The sequence below is a fragment of the Vigna umbellata genome, chromosome 2 (assembly GCF_029865625.1).
Source record: "Vigna umbellata cultivar VRB3 chromosome 2, Vumbellata_1.0, whole genome shotgun sequence".
NCBI classification, from domain to species: domain Eukaryota; kingdom Viridiplantae; phylum Streptophyta; class Magnoliopsida; order Fabales; family Fabaceae; genus Vigna; species Vigna umbellata.
This window is the reverse complement of record NC_142166.1, coordinates 5,089,533-5,111,057: the sequence shown is the minus strand read 5'-3', so window position 1 is coordinate 5,111,057 and position 21,525 is coordinate 5,089,533. Positions and strand designations below refer to the sequence as shown.

Genomic DNA, 21,525 nt, shown 5'->3' with positions numbered 1-21,525 from the left:
AAGAGTAAAAGCCATTCGGGAATCATATATATAATTTTTTATGTTTAATTCAAATTTATTTTTGACTATAAACTCAACCATATCACATCATATTAAATTTTTATAACATATCACTATTTTACTATTTCAATATTTCAATATGACTTTGATGGCTGTATATTCTTTTGCATCCTGCCTTTTCAGTTAATATGCATCTAATTCATAATTTCTACCATACTTTGATATTTTGAGTTTGAAAATCATCTTTAACAAATATTAATATTTCTTTTTTCCTAACCAATCTTCCAATCACTATTGAATAAATCATCATGTCATCAAACATAATCTAAACTCGGTGCAGAAAAAAAATATTAGTAATATTGTGATATTAGCAATATATTTTCAGATCAACTAAGGCAAGTTACTTTTATATTTAGTTATATATTTGATTTTTTTAGCCTCTTTAAATTGAAAAATGTTAGATTGTTAGGAAACAACTTTAAATTTATATTCAATTAAATCATATGTTTCAAAATTTATTTTATGTTGTTGTTTGAACTTGTCATACCTTTCACCAAGACCCCTCCTGTTAGAATCATTAAAACACACCCAAAACCCTCTGAACGGACGCCAGGTGTCAAACAACGAGGATTCGAAAATCAGATAGTGGAATGCAGGTGTCAGCAGACGAGCGGACGTTCGTTTTAAACAAAATTGATTTTCTGAAAAACCGCGTCACACTCTCTGCATGCACTCATCTTCTCCAAAACTCTGATCTTTCATTTCTCCTCGTTCTCTCTAAAAGTTCTCCCTTCTCTCTACCAAAACTCATCATTTCCCTTTTCCGATCACCGTTCAGGAACCGTAGGAGCACTCCCGGCGTCCTAAGCTTCATTCTGAACCGAACAGTTTCGAGTTCTGATCTGGTAAGTCTTTTCTCCTTTAGTCGTTCGTTCCCTGGCACATGCAATCCAACTCCTGTTTGCATGAGTTCATAGTATCCTTTTGAACCAGTTTGTCTGTCGTTTGTTTTGGTTTGAAGGGTTGATTGAACGTTGAGGGTAGAAGAATTCTAGTCAGACAAACCGCATCCTATATCTTGTACGCTCGTTCACGCTAGAGGTAAGGGAAGCTTATTAATTTAATTTATATGATTATGTGTTGCATGAACGTTCGTTGATTTGATTGGATATGAAAAATTATTGTGCTATGTTATGATGCATGAAATGTATGAAATTTCTATGTTTGGATGGTATGAGATATGAAAAATTTATTATTTTATGAATGTATAAAGTTGGGAAACTATATGTTAAGAACTGAATTTGAATAATAATGATTCTGGTAAGAAATTCCCCTAAGAAAGTGTACGTACGTTACTGAACGGTCCTTGACCGATCGATTTTCTAGTGAATTTGGATTTGTAGTGGATTCTTTCATTTGGGAAGAATACTAGTTGAGGACGAGCGTCTACACTTCGAAATACTGTGCTTGAGCGTTCGGCCAAGCATAGTTCTGTCTTGATATCCTGGTATAAATTTAAGTATATATATATATATATATATATATATATATATATATATATGAAATTGTATATTTTAGTTATTCTTAAATACAACCTCAATATTATCTTAGCGTAATTATCAAACCTCTTTTCTATAATTTAGTAACACCTGGTCTTATACCAAGTGTTTGTCCTAATAAAGTGTTTGGTCTTACATCAGGCACTCGTTCTATCTCCTTAAAAAAAAATTTCTAATACTAGCGTTTGTTCAAACCACTAAGGCTCACTCCCTATAGTGTTCAGTCTTTAACTGACATCCGTATTTCTTAAGACTAAATCTAAATAATCTAAGTCCTCATAAACGCTCGGTTTATTCATAGGAATTCCTCTACGTATTATTCTTTGAATCTCTTGGAGTTTCTGTGTCTATTGGCTTCGGCCTGGAGCTTTAGTGCTGAGCATGATTTTCTTTTTAGATGTTCGGTTAAAGCTCTTGAGAGTCAATTCATCTAATTGACTCATTTTGCAAGTTACGTTCGTTCTATTCATTGGTAGTGATATTAGATTTTACTTCGTTTCTTTCTCAAACCGATAGTAAATCTCTTGGTCTAAATTCATTCTGGAATTGGAGGCCTCTCGGTCTCGCTCCAAATTGTTTAGGCTCGTTCTGAGTCAGGGTTGAACGTTCGGTAAATTGTCTCCGAACGGGTTTTTGTGTGAAATGGTTAAGTGAGATGATTATTAAAGAAAGATGAAGAAAATGAGATATGGAAAGGTTGTGGTTTTTGGACGAGCGTTCCGGGAAGGAACGACTCATGCTTGAATATTGAAATTTGTAAAGTATGACTGTGGGCATGCTAAGCTGGCTGTTCATCCTAAAGTTCCGTGAGTACTCGTCTTCACGTAGAAGAGAGTAGGTCATGTGTGGGAACGACAGGAGGTCCTAGTCCTTAGGGGTACTTTGGACAAATAGGGCTAACCTCGGGTGGCAGCTGTTGAGGGCATCTCAGTTACTACATCACCCGGGTGCACGAACGCCTGTAGCTACACAGATTTCATACAGTCCAGACAGTCAGTCTAGTATTGTAGGCTTTGTATGAACGAACTATGAATTATCTTGGTTGTTTGATTTTGTGAAAGGTATGTTATGCATGAATTAAATTACATAAGCTTACCCTGTATTCTCTGTTGTGTCTTGTTTTGTACGTCCGTCTTGTCGTTGCAATGATCATCCGTGTGGATGTGAGCAGAAGGAGACGCGCTGCTGGAAGATACGCTGGAAGAAGAAAAATTGGTAGAAGTTGAAGTTAAGACCGAACCGTAGGACGTTCGGTCAGTAGAGTAGTTTTTGTAATGGGGGGTCTTTCACCTCCTTTGACGTTCGGTATTTTGGCTTTTGTAAACCGTTCGGTCAGACTCGTACTTATGTATTGTTTATATATATATATATAGTAACTCTTTTGGCAAGGCTGTTCGGCCGAGACCGTACGTTCTTGTATAGTTTAAAACTGATATGCTATATTATTAAATGTAATTTATTCAATTATATGGTTTATGACTGTATTTTTAGAATGTTACAGAACTACTTAAATCATAGTCAATAATCTTCTCGGTACTTCAATTAATCTTAAATTATATTTGATTTATAATTTTATTAACTGTTTGAATTAGTGTGGTGAGAATGTTATATTACTGTATCCGGAACCTTCTGATAATGCTAAGGTGAGTTAAACCTAAATATAAAATACATCAGCTACAATGAAAATTCCCGAGAATATAGAGTTGATTCAAGCCATAGGAAAAAAAATTTAAAACTGATGAATTAAACAACTTATATTACACTAAAAGAATTTTGATATCTATTTGCTATTAGTAAACTACATGTGAAAGTAGTAAGTCAATGTTAGACCAAAATGAACTTATTTAGTTGTAAGTCTATTTTTGTCCCATGACTTTAAAATGTAATGGTATAGCTTTAAAGTCTATTAAATCAAATGTTGAACATGTGACCATTTGTTATCTTTTTTTTATTTGAGTTAACAATATGATCTTTATAATATATGTTGCTTAATATTTTCTCCCTAATTAAGTCACTGAAAGATATATTATCACTATTTCATTGTCCATTATCTCAACTTATAACATTGTTTTCATAAATTAAATATTCATATTTGAACATGCAAGGAGTTATATAACATTTTAATTCTAAGTGTGGTAATGAAAAGTACAATTGTGTCTAAGTGACATAAGAAAATATTTTACTTTTAATTTAAAATCTTAAAATAACCCAGTTTATAAGTCTTCTTAATTATATATTATTTAATTTTTATTAAATAGTTTTTATTTAAAATGTGACTTATTTTTATGGTGATATATTTTTTTTGAACTATATTTTTACTTGTATCACCGTTCACGTCCTAATAAGATTTTCAATACGAAAATTATAATAAATTAGTTTGAATCAATAATAAAATAAGTATTAGGTTCTGATTAAAAAAACAAGTCTTTCAAAAAAAAATTCATATATAAAAATTAACAATAGTAATAATACATGAGTCAAACTTTCATAGAAAAATTTGAAATGACTTCAAATCAAAGACCTCAAAATAATATATTTATGAATTTTTTTTATATTTACTCAACTTTCTTTTATATATATATATATATATATATATATATATATATATATATATATATATATATATATATATACTTTGATTTCCAAATTTAGAAAGATTATCTCCCATACTTTGAACCCATTTTATTTAATGATAAATTACTAGCAAAAATTATCAATAACAAAATACCATAAATGTATAACATAATATTTGAATACCTGGGTGACCGTATGTCAATACTAAATATATAAGATGAAACATCAACATAATTAAAAACTTATTACTTATTATTTGATCATTGTTAAGAAATGAATTTTAAGTCTAATTCAATTCTACAATACGAGCTTGTAAGGTAAAATTTAGATTTTATATACTATAAATTGATCTTATATCTAATTAATATAGCACTTGGAACAGTGATAATGTAATAATATCAGTTTGCACAATTTACATCTTTTGGTTTGAAATGAGTGTTTCTTTTTGCACCTCCGTATCCTGCACTCCATAAATTTTAAAATGACCACTTTGTAAAACTGATTTTCAAATTACCCATTTTGAAAATCTTTTGAAATAAGACTTACGAAAATTCCAGGACATGATTTCCACTGTAGAATTTGGAATAATATTTTTGAAACAAAATTTATAGAATAAACATTTTAAAACACATGAAACATATTTGAGAATAAAATTTCCAAAATAAGACTTTTGAAACATGTTATGAAACAAGTTTTTTCAAAAACTTTTTAGTACAAGTTTTCTTTAAAACATGAAATGTATTTCAAAATGAGTTTTTTAGAATGAGATTATTTTTACATCATGTTCTCTCTTCTTCTTCCTCTACAGAGACAAAGATGACAAAAGCCGCAAAAAGAATGTTGTAGTGCAATGAGAGAGTATTTTAATCATTTTATGGTAGTGAGAAGTGCGGTTACTAATAATGGAGGTGCAAGAAGAAAAAGCCTGAAAACTGAAACTGGCCATTTTGATAATAGGCCCATTTTGAAGTAAAAGCAAACCATTGTCTTACTGAAAGTTAAGTCCTCCACATAATGCGATGAATCGGGTCGAATCCAGATTCCGGTTCGGTATTGGCGAGTTCCTTTTCGTTTTTAATTACGAGAAATTGCGTCACTTTTCAATTTTCCTTGAAATTCTTCTACCTGGTTCGTTAATCTAAGGCCAAGTGTTCCTGCTTCGTTCTGTAATAGTCTCTGTCATCGCGATCTTTCGAAAACCCTACTCCCTCTCTCCCTCTATATCAAGAAGCTGCTCGGAAGGATCGAGCAGTTTCGAATTGGATTCAGCATGAATTTCAGTGAGCTCAATTCGGTGCTGTGATTCGCACAACCATGTGGTTTTCCTTCTGGAGATCCAGAGATCGTTTTACCTTGGATCATCTCAGGTTTGCATTACGTAGCTGGCGAATTGCGTGTTCTCAAATTCTTGAAATGCGTTTAATTGTTGAACGCAAATTAAATTAAAATAATAAAATCTGCATTTATCTTTCGGGCGTCCGATGATCCCGTTATGCCTCTCTTTCTGTGCCTGATACCTGTAGTTTGGGAATTTTGTTTGTTTTTTATTCTGTTTGTGGTTGAATTGAAGTGAGGAGTTCGGCTTTTGAAGCTTCTGCTCTTCCTAACTTACCGGACTGTTTGGCTTGTCAATCTGGATTATAATACTCGCACCATAGAATCTGATTTAGTGCATAAAACCACAGAGACTGAGAAAGAGAAAGGGAGGGACGAGGAAGAACAAAAAAGTTCCATTGTCTGTGGTAACCAGATACTTTGTTGGTTTTGTTTGCACATGAGTGATAGAGATTGATTAAACTTTGTTGGAAATTACAAAGACACCAACCAGTGAGGGCCGCTTTCAGTTATTACATATGCAATTTTTTTGATTCATTATAATTTTTAGCTAACAGTGATGGGTTCATTTAATAGTGCGGTAGAGAATGTGTTCTAACACTTTTCTTATTTTCACTTATCAAAATCAAACTGTGCGTTCTATAGGTATCATTTAAAGCCTTAGTTTCTTTGTTGCAAAATGAAATCCCTTATCCTTGTATCCATGTTGCCAGTTGTCAGTCAACTTCTTCCCTGGTAAAATGTGCACACTGCCTTTTTATCAGGTGAGATGTTATAAAGGATAAGAGTCGTGTTACTCCGCAGTTGTGATTTATAATACTGATTTGAAGTACATTTTGTTAATATATATTCTTAATGATAATGTAGCAAAAAAGGGGGTAAACTTTACTGATTGTTTATTTTGTTCATTCATTAAGTGTTGTCCTGCTGCCTTATGGTGCTCAGGTACTTAACTGATCAACTGACAAAAGTTCAAATAGTTAACGACGTTAATAAGGTAATAATAACTTCATCGTAAGCTTAGAGCATTCTTTAGCTCGTTTTCCATGGTTTCCCTTACTTCTAAAATGTGTATTGTGGAAGGATTTTGTTATCGAGGCACTGAGATCTATTGCAGAGTTGATCACATATGGCGACCAACATGACCCAAGTTTTTTTGAGTGAGATTCACTTGTGCTTATGTTACTAGATAAAATTTGTTTTGTTCTGGCAATTTAATATTATAGTTTGTGGCAGTTTCTTCATGGAAAAGCAAGTTGTGGGAGAGTTTGTACGGATACTTAAACTCAGCAAAAGTATTAGTATTCCACTTCAGTTACTACAAACAGTGAGTATTATGATCCAGAACCTAAGAAGTGAACATGCTATATGTAAGTTGATTGTCAAACGAAATGTCCTGTTTTGCAGTTACATTTGTTTCTCAGCTAGAGTTAACAATGTTGATGGGCTTAATTGTCATCTTTATCCCGACTTTTGCAGATTATATGTTTAGTAATGAACATATGAATTACCTAATTACATATTCATTTGATTTTCGGAACGAAGAGCTACTGTCATACTACATATCCTTTTTAAGGTTTGTTTTGATGCATCCTATTGATGAATGGAAATTTAGGACTAAACTGCATGAAATTTGTTTTCCGGGGTTGTATCAGTTTTGTTGATCCCATGATATATTTTGCTAACTAGTTCTTTGGTTAAATGTCTTCTGGTCATTGAAGAGCAATAAGTGGAAAATTGAACAAGAGTACAATTTCTCTGCTTGTGAAGACTCACGATGTAAGTATTCTGCTTTCTGGGTCTACTTATTTTGTTAGTGATTAATAATATTAGATTAAGTGAAATTTGTAAGATGTTCTTAGAATAACTACTGGACAGTTGATCTCATATTTATGGCTTTAAAATGGAAAAGGAGGCGAGACTAAGTTTTGATTTCTCTTCCTAGCTGTTGGCTATGAAAAGTTGATAGTACAGGCTTAATTGTACTGGCATATTCTCCGTGTTTAAAGTTTTTTGTTATAATATAGAAGAAACCAAAGGAAAGATAAAAAAAAAGTATCTCTTTTAGATGCAGCAAAACTTTGTTTGATATTTTCTTCAGTTGGGGCTGATATTAATAGTGAAATAGGTTTACTCGAAGCCTGTTGCCATTTGTTATTCCTGTAAGCTGTAACAGTCAATCTTGTTTGATTATTAACATCCATTTTTGACCATCTGTTTTATCCAGTCTTTCAAGCTTAGTTTATTGTTTTTTTGCTAAATTACTCAGTTGGTCCCTCAATTATTTGGAAGCTTCAATTAAGTCCTTGGACAATTTTAATTAGGTCTCACTAAAAAATGTATGTCCTTGGGACTAGTTTATGGAAGCTTAAAACCACTAACGATTTGTCTGTTATAAAAACCATAGGGACTTAATTAAAAAAAATCACATGATCAAGGACCTAATTTCAAAAATTTAGTTTAGGAACTTGAAAATTTCCAAATAATTCAGGATCCAACTAAGTAATTTAACCATTGAGATATAAGACTTTTCTTTTATGCCTTTGTTTTCTGTGTCCTCATGATTTTACTCTACTTTTCTATACATTTAGGATGAAGTAATGTCATTTCCACTGTATGTTCCGTGTCCACATGATTGTACTCAACTTTTCTATATATTTAGGAGGAAGTAGTTTCATTTCCATTGTATGTTGAGGCAATTCGCTTTGCCTTTCACGAGGAGAACATGGTTCGCACTGCTGTACGTACTGTGACCCTTAATGTTTATCATGGTAAGATTTACTGTCTTATGTGGCCTCCCTCTGCCCCCACAATTTTTATTTTTCTAAACTCAGTTATGTTATGATGCAAAAGTATATGTGTACATATATTTTCTGACAATTGTCTGTACAATTTTCAGTTGGGGATGAATGTGTTAATAGATATATAACAAGTGCACCTCACACAGAATACTTCTCAAACCTGGTTTCGTTTTTTAGGAATCAGTGTATGGATTTAAATAGACTGGTGTCTGAGGCACTCAAGTAAGACATCATAGGTTCTTTCACTTTGGCATACTACAGATTTCTTTACTTCCTTAATTGAGAAATTATTGTTACTGAAACAGAAATCAAAGCTCAGATTCAACCTCTGCAATAGTTGCTGCTGTAGATGAAATTGAGGATAACCTGTATTACTTTAGTGATGTTATCTCTGCTGGGATTCCCGATGTTGGGAGGTTAATAACAGACAGCATTTTGATGCTTCTGGTTTTTCCATTACTTCTTCCTTCCCTGAGAACACTGGACTCTAATGTATGAGACTTCACTTTATTGCTTTCTATGTTTACGTTAATCAAGATTTGCATCTGTTCAAGGATCTCTAAAAGATTTTGATTATATGTATTTTGATTGAACATTATAAATGTGTCCATATTAATGCTTAGTAGCACATTAATCCAGGACATGCAAAGTGGTGTTGTCACTTCTCTCTACTTACTTTGTTGCATCTTAAGGATAGTCAAGATCAAAGATTTGGCAAATACCATAGTCGCTGCTCTTTTTTATCCCTTTGAGACCTTTACAAAATTTTCTGGGGGAAAAGTCAATGGCTATACATCTGATAGTGGTTTTACATCCGTAAGCCAAGAACCAGATGATAATAGTGCAAAGTGCAAAGCAGAATACTTGACAGTGGAAGTGCCAAACTCTACTAGCTCTTCAGACTTATACCCTGAAAGTGTTATGTCAGAAAATAATCGTGGCAGTTCAAATTTGACATTGAGGTAAGGGCCACTCTTTTCACCTGAATTTAAACTTGATTTTGTTGATATGTCAGATTGAAGTATTTTATTCTTGTCATGGCTGCTTAAACTATCATTCATTTACTTTTTGCGGAGTAATTGAAGTGACAATATGCAATTTCTATTCTATCAAATAAAATGTAATATCTTAGATCTTGGACTTTGCTAACACAGTTCTGATTACTTCTTTTTGTCCTCATGAACCGCAACTGTTGTAGGGAGGTTTTGCTTGCATATGTTACCAAAGGGGATGATGTACAAGTTTTGGGTTCTCTGAGTGTGCTTTCTACTTTACTGCAAACTAAAGGTCTTGCCAGTAAATATGTGTTTGCTTTACCATTGTAACCTCTATTCTATTTTTCTTAATATATATTGCTCTGTAGAACTTGATGAATCTATGCTAGACAAGCTTGGAATTCTTCCACAACGCAAACAGCACAAGAAGCAGTTATTGGTATGTTGCATCCATTTTTACCATTTTACATATATAAGCATTTGACTGTTGACTTTTACCTCCATTTGTCAATATGGTGCTTCAGGTAGGATTTTTATTATTGTTGTGCACATTTTAAATTTTTATTATAGATTTTGCCACAAGGTTATATTGGTGTAGATGATGTCATGCCTTCTGCATTTTAAAATTTTTCTGGCTTAATTAAATGTGGCATTTTATGCCAAATACTTAGCATTTTCCTTTGTATCATTCCTTTATGATTACCGCTGAGCGTTTAATTTACATTCTAGTGACATTATTAAAAAAAATTAAGAAAACCCCGGCACTATCCTAGCCCTTTCCCCCTAGATTCTTTGTGTGTCCCTACCTCTAACAATTAGGCTACCCTTTGTATGATCTACTTCCCTAATTATGGCTCCTACAAGCAAGGTGTTAAACTCAAGTTTGGGTAAACTTGAGTCAAAACCTAACTTCGTAATGTGAGAAAGTTCACACTGTTGATGAACTACAGTAACTGAGAGTTCACATTTACACAAATAATTGTTTACTCAAGACTCGATAAGGGTTTTCTGTTCACAAACAACAGCCACTGAACTGAGGTAACTGAGAATCAACAACAGCAGCTTCAGCTTCGTAGGGTTTGGGAGGATAAAGTTTTTGAATTTATTTGTGAAGCTTAGGGTTATAATCAAGTTTTTGAAAGAGGAGCCTTAATTAAATGGAATGAAAATGTCATCGTTTTTGGGTAGCGGACAGCACACATTATGAAATGTATCTGAACTTCCAAAAGTTGGTTATGAACTTGCAAGCTTACCAAGTTTGAGTCTGAGTTCACTGATATCACTTGAGTTTACGATAATGCAAATTTACATGAGGTAGTTTGTTTTGGGTTCCTAAACTTGTAAACTCGAATGAGTTAAAAACTTGAGTTTAACAACCATGCTAACATGCACTCTCCACACATTCCTGAATCAGCCAGGGTAAAGTGCACTTCCTCTTGGATATGAAATTCATAATCTTATCTCTTCTACTACAGTAACTCATCTAATGCAATGTTTTATCCTTGCTGTGTTGACTTTAATCTGTTGACTTTTCACTGCCCACTATTCTGTGCCATACAACATCGTAGGTCCAATAGCTGTCTTCAAAATCTCCTGCTTCAGTTAGAGTGGTATTTTTCTGTCATAACACTCAAAACACTTGGTTTTTTCACCTTGTTTGAATTTACATCTCCATGTATTTGTTCCTTCTTTTGTATGATCTATGATGTACCCAAAATACTTAAACCATGTGAGTCAATTTATGATATGATCACCAGTTTTCATGTCAAATTTAGGATTAGTGCACCTCTATCTAAACTTACATTTTACTTCTAATTTAAAAACCAGCTATATGCTTCCAAAGCTTGCTTCTTCATTTATCTTCTCATTTGTTTACATTCTTGACTATTCAACTTGGATTACATTGTTTGCAAAAATAATATGTCAAGAATTTCTGTTTGGAATCTTCTTGGCACATAGTAACATACCTACTATTTGTGGATTTGATAATCTATTAATGAAGTTAAAGGTGCTGGAGAATGCCTTGTTCAAGGTTTAGGATGCGAAGGAAGAATAGAAAATTGTTGTGGTTAGAACAAAAAAAAACTGAAATTTTTTTTCATGGGAGTAATTGCAAATTTGAAATATTTCTAGAAATATACTGTTCACTTGTGGTTAGAATTTATAGGAATTAATTTTTCCAAGGAATTTTTTGTTTTGAGGGAATAAAGTTATGATGTGTGAAAATGTGATCCTTGTAATGTCTTCAATAGTTATGATAGGAAAGTATTCTATTCTCTTTGGTTACTGGAAGAAACATTTATAAATATAGTGCAGTTGACTAGTATACCTAGGAGATTATTTCCAGATGGTTGTTATTTTTTTTTCTCATTCATTTTAAAATAGAGCTCGTTTTGGTTGGATGGGGAGATGGCTGAGCTGTTATGTAGTGGAGTGGTGCTTCTTTCCACTCTTGATGAATTTGGTCTATTGTTGTATGTTACATAATTGGTGTTGTATATTTCTGCAGCAAGCTTTGGTTGGTGAGGCTTCAGGTGAAGAGCAACTTTTTTCCTCTGAAAATAGCTGGATGAGGGATAGCATTGGCTGCGAGCTCAATACCTATCTTGAAAAGATTAAGGTTTGCAGTTTCCTATTTTTAAGAGTTATTGGCTTTTCTCTATTTGACTCCTTGAAGCAACCTTGGTTCTACACTTTTCTACTTCATTGATTTTAGTAGTTGACTCTGTCATTACATTTAATATCTGATTGTATCTGGTTTCTACTCTTACTTTTTTCCTAGTTAACCTAATTGAGGACATTTGCATGTCTAGTCTCTTGAGGCAGAAATGTCCATAGGACATGGATAATTAACAAATCTGTCTGAATACAGACTGAATGCTGGAATTTTTCTATACTAAGTTTACTTTCTGGTTTTAGTTAATAAATTGAGCGATTGGTAAAATTATTTCTCTTTTCTGTTATGCATGTAGTTGTATTGACACTTTTTTCATTATTATTTTTTTCTCATGGACCATAATTAATTTTGTTATCACCTCAAGAGAATAGGGGATGTTTGATCAATGACCTCAAGTATTTTATATGTTTAGGAAGTGAACTTTAAGTTTAATTTAACCTTACAAAAACAGCCTAGAAGGTGAGGTTTAAGCCCACTGATATACTATAATTTGATCACATTTCTAGTGAATGTGAGATCTTTAACACAACCCTTTTATAAGTGTGGGAATAATAAATTATGGGTAATCCAATTGTGGATGACATGGTAGACCAAACAAATCTCATTTTAATAGGCTATGATATCATATTGAAAAATTGAACTTTAAACTTAACTCAATTTCACAAAACTTGTTTTTAAGGTGAAACTTGTATTCACTTATATACATTATAATTTTGTTATTTTTGTAGTTGATGTGGGATCTTCAACATGTACAAAAGAAGCATGACTTATTTGCTCCCTTCTACCTTAAGGATACCTATGTTCCATGTTTTAAGTTAATTAAAAATGTTTTGGGATATTTCTGCGTGCCATATTTTGAAAGTTGGGTTGGTTAACTGGAGTTGGTTAACCTTGAACCAGTCCTCCAGCCGTTCTGATGTGGCTTATGAACTGAATTCTCATGAACCAATCACAAACTGGACAAACCTCGTGAATTGGTTTGTGAAATTGAAAAAATGGAAGCACCCCAATCCTTTGGAGGAATAATATGGGTTGCCATGCTCCATGCTTCCATCACTAAAGCAAATGTGTTTTTTTAGGATAATTTTTTAATGTATGGTATATATTTCTTTCATAATGTAATATGCTTAAATATATTCCTAGTTTTATACAATGTGTATGTATCATGGTTATGGGGTAGAGAATCTGATATGATCTGAAACAAATATAATTAATGTCATCATGGTAGCTTGTTTGATGAGGAAAAATAGAATAAAATCTGATGTTCTGTGCAAAAATTTTGAAAAGGGAGTGGTTGCAGTAATAAGATGTTTGGAAGGAGGTGATTGTAGATAATAGAACTTGAATCTACATGTATTTTAATTTTATTAAATAATACACTGCTTCGAGGGTGTGGTGGGTATCCACAGGAAAAGTGGGATGTGCCAAAGCTACAGGAAAATAATGCTAGCAACATACTTTTAACACGCCTTTCTGAAAACCCGATGTTTGGTGGGTCTCATTTCTTATTAAATGAGTCTCTCTTTTGACTGTGGATTTCAATAAATTTTAACTTTGTTAAAAAGAGTTTATTACGAGTGTTTGTTATCTGTCTGCTCAAAATAGAAAGGTAAGTTTATTGTACTAGGCTGGATATGCATAAAACACAATTTTAAATAATTAGAAATAAAAAACAAAATATTAATTATAACCAATACATAAGCAACATATATGTAATATTGTTGTAATTGAGATATGATAAGTAATGTGATTATGTATCATGATAGTTTAGATAGTTAATTTTTATTGAAGTTTAAATGTGATGTATGTTTATTCGATATTTATATGCTTACCTGTGAACTTTCCATTTACGATGTTTTATGTAAGCTTTTTATTCTCATACGGTGCAAATATTGACTCATTTAGTTTGTATATTAATATGGTTTCATGTAAAGTTTTCATTCTTGTATGATGTTTATTCATATTATTTAAGTTAAACTATTTTCATTTAAATTCTTTGTGATGTATATTTTGTTATCAGAATTTTAGATATTATTAATTAATTAATAATGTAATGAAAATATATACTTCTATGATTTATAAATTAATAGGTTTTTGTTTCTGTGATGAAAATGCTTATTTCTACGAAACATACAATTTAAGTTTAATTATTTTTCACAATAGGTAAGAGAAAAATAAAAATGCTGAAGAGGTAAGAGAAAAGAAGCTGGTTCTAATAATTAGCAACACATATATACTTATTTACTTTTTTTTTTGTCAAATGTTAATTGTTAATATGTTAGTTTTTTATTAGTGGGAACATTCAAACCCATGACCCTATCCCTCCCTCCCATCCACTTTTAATGCCAAGTAAACCCTCTGTCTCCCACAATTATATGTAGTTATTTGGATGCAATATTGATATTGAGTATCATGAATAACCATTACATATTTAGTGTATAAATGATTTCATAGGTATGTGGGATATTATGTTGCACAGGTTATGGAATCAAGCATCTGATATGATACAATACTTAAATACTGACTTTTTTAACATACTGGGAGAAGAATATACATTAAATATTAATAAAATATTTATATTCATATATTTAAACTAAAACATTTGCACGCATGTAAATGCTTTTCATTAAGTTTAAATCTTTTACTACTACATAATTTTTTAAAGTATGAATTTGAAAAATATGCGGGACACTTGGTAAGGTAGGGAAGAACTAAAGTACCCTGATTTGGGTACAGAATCAATCACCTGATAATATGTTAGAGTGAACCAAAAACATAACTTACTTTGGGACACTGAAATATCTCGTGGGATATATTGTTGCATGGGTATGGAATGAAGCATCTGATATGATACAATACTTAATTACTGACATTTTTTAAGTACTGGGAGAAGGATATATGTTAGTTATTAGCAAAATATTTATATTCATATATGTAACAAAAACATCTCCACGTGATTGTCCTGTCTAAGACCTCACCTCGAGTTTTCCTTCTGCCAAATCCGTATATTATAATTGAGGTTGGCAAGTACTTCAAGGATGGTGGATATAAAAAAATAAAGGATACACGAAAACCAGAAATGCAGGTGCATTATGATTATTGATTTTGGTATGATGCGCTCACATTTGGAGTATCTATGTATCATAGGTTGAATACAAAAGTTTACTAAATGTATATTTGAAACATTGAATCTTTTTTTGATAATTTCTAATTGATTATATCTAAATTGGATTAATATTTGATTTCCTTAATTTTATGATGTATTTGTGGAGCAACCTATGTGTTGTGTTTTTCTTACTAATATTTACAAGCTACTTTGATTTGGCTTTCTTAGTTTTTGTTTACCAATGTTTACAGGAGCTTTATGGGTTATCTTTTCTCTGCTCTGATCTTGTCACAAGCCCTCGCGTGCCTAGATTTCAGGTGGATGTTTATATCTTGTTTATGTTCTTTGTTGTAATTGTTTCATCTTTAAAATGTAAAAAGTACTTGACTCCTTATTTGTTGGCACTTGGCACATCTTTTCTTTTAAGATATTGGAACTGTAGCACTAACATTATGGCTAATTGGCACCTTATTATAGGTCATATTTCTGTGAACTTTTCACTTAATGATGTCATCATTTTTTTAAAAGAGAAAATTAAAATTGAAGAGGAGAAAGGAGGTAAAGTACACTGGGTAAGGATATATATTCTCTAAAACACAATAAATTAAATACAACAAAGAGCACGGGAGAAATTCAGTAATTTTTTTTTAGATGAATGATAAGTTTAGGTGAGCTAAGCTTTAAGGCTTAGCGCTTGGTGAGGTATGCAGAAAGAAAGACAGCCCTGTCTCTCTGAAGTTAAAGATAGCAACTTGGCTTAAAGATCGTTTACTGATATATGCAGCCAAGACAGACAGTCCGGTCTCTGCAATTAAAAATAGCAACTTGAAACATCCATTGACCAAAAACTTACGAGATACCATAAATAAATCCTACCTTGGAGGCTGTAGCAAGTTTAAGGGAAATAAAAACTCAAGGATGTGTTTCTTGATACTAGAAATGTATAATATATTGATAACTTGGTAATATTAAAAATTAAACAACACTTACAAATGTCATAGATCAAAGCCTATAATATGCAAAATCTAGTATGTAATCAAATCAAATGTTAGCATTTAAGTTCAATAGTAAATGCTATATTTATTAGATATTGGAGTTAGGAATTAAATAAAAATAATTATCAATTGTCATAATATTAGAAAAGAATTGTATTAATCATCATAATATTGGGTTTTAGTTTGAAAAAAAAAATCTTTTTTCCAGCTTACTCACTGGTTATGCCAGTTTACACAATAACCAGTTTTATACTGTTTTTTCAAAGGCCAGTTTTTAGGGTTAAATGTGATTATCTATTGTCTGGTCTAGTTTGGACAGCATAGATGAATGCTTTACTTAAAAATATAATGATTAGTTGTAACGAGTACTGTTTGGAATAATTTTCTGTTTGTCCTTTTCTTGCTGTTCTACAAGTCTGGATCTGAATTTCAAAGTTGGTCTCCATATTTACCTTTTCTGCAATACCAAGTTCTATCACATTATGTTTAGTAATTTAACATATAAGGATCTTTGTGCTTTTATCAGGTGCTCGATGCATTAGTTAGCCTCTTTTGTCGTTCAAATATTTCTGCAGAGACATTGTGGGATGGTGGTTGGCTTTTACGCCAGTTACTTCCTTACAGTGAAGCAGAATTCAATAGTCAACACCTGGAATTGCTGCAAGTAAGAACATACGAGGTTTTACCAGTAACAACCACAAAGAATTAATGCATGTGCCTATAATTTTGTTTTGTTTGTATATATAGGATGTCCACCTCTGCTTAGTATATCGAGGTGAGTTTTTGAGTGGGGCTGATTTGCACACGTGGAACATCTTGGTTCATTGTCAATTAATTGTCCGCCCAGAAATGTAACTTGCGAAGACTTGATTATTTGTGCGTACATGAAATGAGGGAAAAAGATCTTTTACTGCAATGAAAAATGTGTTTCTAGAAATGGTGAAATGAGTAGCGTTATTATACCCTCCTAAAGTGCATAATAGAAGAAATATATTGGAGTCCAATGGTCATGCGTTATCTATATAGTTGACCTCATATAGTTGTATGGGGGTTATTTCTAAATTCCAAAAGGATCACGTTTTTAAAGTTGTTGATGAAGTTCCTTTAGCTAACCTGTAGTCAATAGTGACTCTATTGGTGGATTGCTTGCATTGACGCATATGTCAATGACATACAAAATAATTAATCAAATATATTGGTATGGACATGATCTTACCGTATTTTCATTTGGTTGCATTCAATGCATGAACCTCATATCTGCTATCCCTAATAGCTGTTGCATCTATTTTCCTCCCAAATACAGGTTTCATACAAGAATTCTGCTACTGCTCTTGTAAAGGAGGTTAGAGGCTTCTGGCCCGATCTTCTTATTACTGTTCTTTGCAATGAATGGAAAAAATGCAAAAGAGGTACTTCTGTATGTTCTTGTGCTTAATGGATGTCCACGTTCAAGCATTTTTTACTATTGTGCTTCAACCAAGTAATTGTTTACCTGTAGCGATGGAGTCATCTTACCCTCCAAAAGAACCAAAATGCGTACTTTTTCCTTCTCCAATATTATCTTCAGAAGGTAAGCTTGTTCCATATAGCCGTTTCAACATTCCTTTTTTTTCCTTTGGCTGGTGCTTTGAGGAGCATTGTAAGAAGGCCTTTAATTTATGTCTGTTTTATACAGACGATATACCTGACAGCTCATCATTTACTGCTGGAGAAAGACTGCATGAATTGGCAAAGGTCTCCAATTATTCTGTCTTGTCATTTTCTTACGGTGGAACTAATTTCATACACTGTTGGAGTTTTCTCAATTTAACTTTTTTAATCGGGTGCCCACTCTCTGTCTTAGGTATTTGTAGTTCTGCACCAACTTCAAATATTCACTCTAGGTAAACCTTTGCCTGAGAAACCTCTTATTTATCCTCCTGGTGATCTCCCAGCGAATTCTCGTGCTCAGACATCTGGACTTGATTTGTCAGGCCCTAAACCAGGAACTGAAGTCAACCTTGGTAAATGTTCCTAACTGGAGTTTTTGTTTTCTCTCTTATCTGATTTTACATACAAAGGGGTTATACTTCAACATAAAAGAGATAGAATGGCAAAAGGCAGAAAGAAGAGAAGAACCTGTGGTTTTGGTGTTTTGGGAGGGGGGCGTGGTTGCAGAATAATTCTGTCCTGATGTTAATATCAATATAGTGATAAACACATGATGTGATAACCAACTGCTCCTAATTTCAGATAGATATTTATGATGTGGGCTATCATTAAAGCACCTAGTACTGTTAGGTACCCATTTTGAATATTCCAAATCATAAAAATATTTTATATTTTAAAAATCCTAATTTTCATATCATGTGATGCACGGGTATGATATGTGTATCCAATGCGACGATATGATTATTGTGAAAGGATATCATACATGCAAGATACAGATTTAAAAATGTATAAAAGTTCATAAAACATTATAAATATATTATTGCAATTGTGAAAAGTCCAAATTAAAAGCATCTCTTAGATATTCTTGACCTTAAAAATTATAAATCATAGTCATCATAAATTACTCTCTATTATTTCATATCGTAATAACATTACCAAACTAATTAGTTTTTAAAGAGAATTCATAAAGAGATCAACTCCCATCTTTGGTTTATGAAGAGACAATATTTCTATTTTTATATTACACACACACATGTATGTTTCACGTAGTCAATCTTTCAAAGACGTGGCTACCATAGCTACCTCCAAATCTTTTGATCAAATGATTCCCAACCGAAATGGGGTTCACTTGGCACCAATAATAGAACCAAAACATTGCCGCACCCTCCATGCTCATGAATGCATATTGCAACTTATGGAATAAATTAATTTCTTGTACCTCAGAATTTTCAGCCTTAGCAATCCACGCAATTGGATTTGCCCTCATAATGTTGGCAACTGCCCCTTGGCCCAAATTTGTGCTTCTTTCATCTCTAACACTTGACCTTCCTTGAAGATCTAGCAAGTTAGATCAATTTATTAGGAACCAAGAATTGAAATGAGAAAGAGAGAACTTTTACCGAATAGAACGAAAAGACCAACAAATGGGAGAGCAGTATCTCCTGCAATGGTTTCACCTTCAGAAAGAATTTTCCCTGTTTATATCTAAATAACCCCTCTAACTAACTAACTTATTAATACCCTGACTATATTAACTAACTTCTCCTTATATCCTAATACTATCTTAGAATTTTGGCCTGATTCAACTTATAAACCTAACTTCTATTGTGTGGTTTGCACCCTATTTTTATTCTCTATATATCACTAATTAATGCTGAAACTAAGCTACTACCTCTGAGGTTACAATTAAGGCAACCTCCAAAGAGGCTGCAACTAGGGAAGCTGGGTTGACCCACAATTAAGGTGACTTCTTTGTAGTGTGGGAAATGTGGGTGTCTGGACAACGAATCTAGAACAGACTCTAATATCATAAAATTTAAAATTTGGACCTAATTCAATACCACAAAATTGATGTGTAAAGAGAAAGTTGTTTCCCACTTATGTAATATACTTTGGCCAAATCTTTACATGATATAGAAAATTAAACCACCATTCTTGAGATTGGTATTGGTATTAAGGCAACTCTCTAAGAGGCTGCAACAAATGCAGGGCAAAGGGTGGCTGCACTCTAGGTTATTTTCCAAACGCTCTCCCTCAGACCCTGGACTTATCTGGAGTGTTGCAAATGATGGTTCTATGTTAAATTCTTATACCATCTTAGAATTTGGGATTTGGGTCTAATCAACCTTAGAAAATCAACTTGTAAGATGAGGATGTGCTCTACTTTTATGCTCTACTTTGGCTATATAATCAGTTGATCTGGGACTAAACGACCATTAGAGGTTGTAATTAAAGCAACTCTAAAGGAGATTACAAGGGTAACTACAATTATGATGACTTTCTTGTACTCTCATGTCCAATACTTGTAGCATGTAGTTTGGAAAATGTAGGTGGTCTGACAATGGTTCTAAGAGATGTTATTAAACTGTCTTGGAATTTGAGATTTGGCTCTAACTCAATTCCCTCAAAATCAGATTGTAGGGTAGGTTGTTTTTCACTTGTATAATATACTTTGATCATATTTTGGTTGATGTGAGTCTAAAGTAGACTAGGGTGACTGTAATTAAGGTGTCCTTTGAGCATTGTATGATGTAAGGGTTAGGAGACAATTATTATGTTTATATGATCAATTTGATGATTTTTGTAGCTTTAGAGACTAAGTTGGTGTGTTCTATTTCTTTTTTGTTGTCTGTGAAAATGTTCCTTACCTAAAGTTGTAATTCCTTATCTTGTTAGAAGAGTTACATATACATACGTATTGTAGGTTGACAATCAACTAGTTTTCGGTAAAATTGCTCTTATATTCCATGTGCAGTTAATGCTGTGCCTTGTAGAATTGCTTTCGAAAGGGCAAAGAGCGCCATTTTTCCCTTTCTAGCAATCTCTGTAGGAACGTCCGGGTGGCTTGTACTAGCAGAAGAGTTTGCCATTAAAGAAGCCCTTTGGCGTTGTTCGGGTTGCTGCACCTTTGGCTTGGTGCAATGTATGTATATTTGTCCTGCTACCTTTGCATTTTTATCTCGAATCAAGTAGTTGGATAACTGATAACTATGGTGCAAATTTATGTTATTGGTTTAGTTTGACACATTGGAACAGTGAATGTAATTGAAAAATGGAATTTTGCAAATTACTTTTACTTCGATTACTAGGTGTATAATAATTTTCGTGCTCATATTTTTAGCCCAAGATTGATGATAAACACTCACGATGGTTACATCTGCGGATTAGACCATCTTCTCTACCTGTTCTGGATCCTGCCAAGTTCAATACCCACGGCAAATTAAAGTCAAAAGCTTTTGTGGATGGAAGATGGACGTTGGCTTTCAGGGATGAGGAGTCTTGCAAGTCTGCTTTATGCATGATTGTTGAGGAAATTAATTTTCTGTGTGAAGAGGTTCACAGAAGACTAAAACCATTGCTCAACCTTGAAACCTCATTGAATTTATCAGCTTGCAGACGAGGATTCCTCTTCAAATACAACACCTCGAAATCGGTGTAAGGTGTTTTGACTTTTATTTACAATAACAGGCTGCTTTTTATAGTCGTGGTGGAAATCATTTAAGTCGGTCACCCTTTTTGTATATCCTCCTAAAATACATACCAAATTTGTAGATTGATTTAGTGCCATTCTTTTGTATACTAGCCATTCCTGAGTTGTAAGTTTATATCCTCTTTCATTCTTTAGGAGCTCTAACCTAGGCCCCATATTTTTTTACTGCATTATTGCTAAGCTATGTAACAATGTAAATCTGAGGGAACCCGGTAAAGAAAGTTTTATTCCTTGTCCAGATAAGTGTCTATTTACCCTTTTTCTTTAACGAGTTATTGCTGATTGTATGAATTATGGAATAATGATAGGTTTGGCTAGCCAACGATTCATTTCAATTCATATG

At 33.0% G+C, this 21,525-nt stretch overlaps 1 pseudogene; it reads left to right on the top strand.

Annotated features, from left to right (window-relative positions):
* The first annotated feature begins 5,171 nt into the window (after window positions 1-5,171).
* LOC124820313 (protein TRANSPARENT TESTA 9-like) lies at window positions 5,172-21,141 on the top strand (annotated as a pseudogene).
* The last annotated feature ends 384 nt before the right edge of the window (window positions 21,142-21,525 follow it).